The sequence below is a fragment of the Cavia porcellus genome, unplaced genomic scaffold (genome assembly GCF_034190915.1).
Source record: "Cavia porcellus strain 051 isolate PalLab524CR breed Dunkin Hartley unplaced genomic scaffold, mCavPor4.1 scaffold_18, whole genome shotgun sequence".
Lineage (NCBI taxonomy): Eukaryota > Metazoa > Chordata > Mammalia > Rodentia > Caviidae > Cavia > Cavia porcellus.
The window spans coordinates 41,314,074-41,316,498 of NW_026947501.1; positions in this window are offsets into that span (position 1 = coordinate 41,314,074).

The window sequence follows — 2,425 nt, forward strand, 5'->3', positions numbered from 1 at the left end:
AGTGAAGCAAGTGTTCAGTAAAGAACTCAAAAGTCAAAAGACAAAATGTTTGAAGAGATCGGGAAGAAAGTGCATAGCATATTCATCACTAGGGATGTAAGTAAGTACAGGAATAATTTTAGCTAATAAAATGCTCAATATGCTTAAATAAAACACGAACAGTTCACTGAATTTACATGCAAGTTATGAATGAATGTCCTAGGAAAAAGTTTCTGGTTACATGACAGAACCAAACAGAACTCCTGGAAATGAAAAGTACAATGGAAAGCTATGACCAATCAGGAGACACAATATTAAACCTTTAGGACAAGAATGATGTAGCAGGTGACACAGTGATACTCCCTGAAACAAATCATGAGAAGTTGATTTGAGACCTCATAGAGATTCTACAAAAACTAACCTAAGCATTCCAGAGAAAATGAAGGGTGTGAAAATAAAGAATAATTTATTTGAGAAAATATTTAAATCTAGACTCTGAAACAGAGATATAGATAATGAGGCATTTAAAACTTCCAATAGATATGACCAGAAAAGAATCTCTCTACATATTATAGAAAAATTCCATAAAATCAGAACAAAGAAATAATGCTAAAAGTTATGACAGACATATTAAGTAATTTATAAAGACAACCCTATCAGAGTAACAGCAGTTTTAGACCAAAAGATATTGGAGAAGTATATCAAGTTAAAATAAAATTTTTTAAAAAACCCTTTAATTGTATTATAATATTCTACAAAAACATCTTCAGAAATTTAGAGACAAATAAAGAATATATATGACAAAAAATCTTTAAGTAGTTCTGCAACAGTGAGAAGTTACACAAAATGAAGGAATAGAGAAATGAACAAAAGAAAAATAATGCAATGACAGAAACTACTCAATGTCTTTCAATAATAGCTCACAGTGGAAATGCCTTTAAGAATACTAGTTTCTGATTCACCGACCACAAAACTGAAAATCATAAACATGCAATAATTAATTCAGCCAGATGTGGTGGTGCGGGCTTATAATCCTATCACTTGGAAGGCTAAAGCAGGAGGATCCCTGAAACCCCAAGGCAAGCATGGGTTTCAAAATGAGTTCAAGGAGAGCGTGAACTGTAAAGCAAAATCATATGAAAACAAATATCAAACAGAAAACACATTAATTCAAGTATGAATGAAAACAGTGGAAATCACACAGAACAAAAATCTCTAACCAGAGTTCACATTTGGGAGTTGGAAAAACATATTGAAGAAATATATTACAAACAACACTATGTAGAAAAGTGAAAAAAAATCAGAAAAAAAAGATCATTCAACCATAAACATTGCCATCTCACTATATTTTACATGCAATGGAAATCACTCAAGTCATCTTGATTATTTAGCATCTCGACAGTAATAGTATCAACATGTGCGTTTGATTTCATTAATATGATCTCTTCATTTTTTTCAATAAATAATTTATTGCAGATTTGTATAAACCAACTCATATTTTACCTAAGATTGCTTGAATACTTAAAATAACAAGCCAAACTATAAAGGGATTCAGGGATACCATCATTTCCAAGGGCAAATATATGATAGCTGACTAAACGGGCCCAAAGTGTTTTCCATTTTGTTCTCATATCTTCACATCTTTGGGAGACTTCAGAATCTTGCTTCAGGTCTACTGCAATGGACATAAACTTATTTTTTTTATATTACTTGCTACAATGAACTCAGCTTAGACAGATGAAAAATAGACCCTTACAATTCCAAAAATGAAGGGAAAGGGAGTTAAGATATGTTATGTACATGTATCTGCTCATCACAATGAATGCAGGCATTATGAGCTGCAAACATATGCCAATAAAAACACATAAAATTTTTAAATAAACAATAAAAGTCCATAATTGCCAAGTAAGTTATCGTAGGAAATTTTCCATGTTTTTATAGCAAACATAAATACTCAAAGACAAGGTCATCCCATCCAGATGATGCAAGCCTCTAATCTTAAAATTCTGGGAAGTCAAAGCAGTAGGATAGCAAGTGCCAGCTTCAGATGCCTAATTTACTGACTTAAGGGAACTCTCACTCAAAATATATAAAAAAAAATCAATAAATTTGCCCAGTGATACAGCTTAGTCAAAAGGTCAAGTATTGAATCTCAAGTGCTAGAAAACAAAAATTAACAAAAAATTCGTTGGATCAGAAGACAAGGGGAACATATTTGGAGTATTTTGTTTATAATAAAAGCAATCATGAGAAAAAAATCATTTTCCCACAATTTTAAATGGATGAGCTGTAGTTCTTAAACTATCATATAAAAGTACCATAAACTTAAGGCTTGCAAAGAAGAAGTTCATCACTCACAGCTGTAGATCAAGGAGCCTGAAATTGATGTCTCTGACAGATCAAATAGGATCATCCTGACTGAAACCAGTCATTCCTTCAAACTATT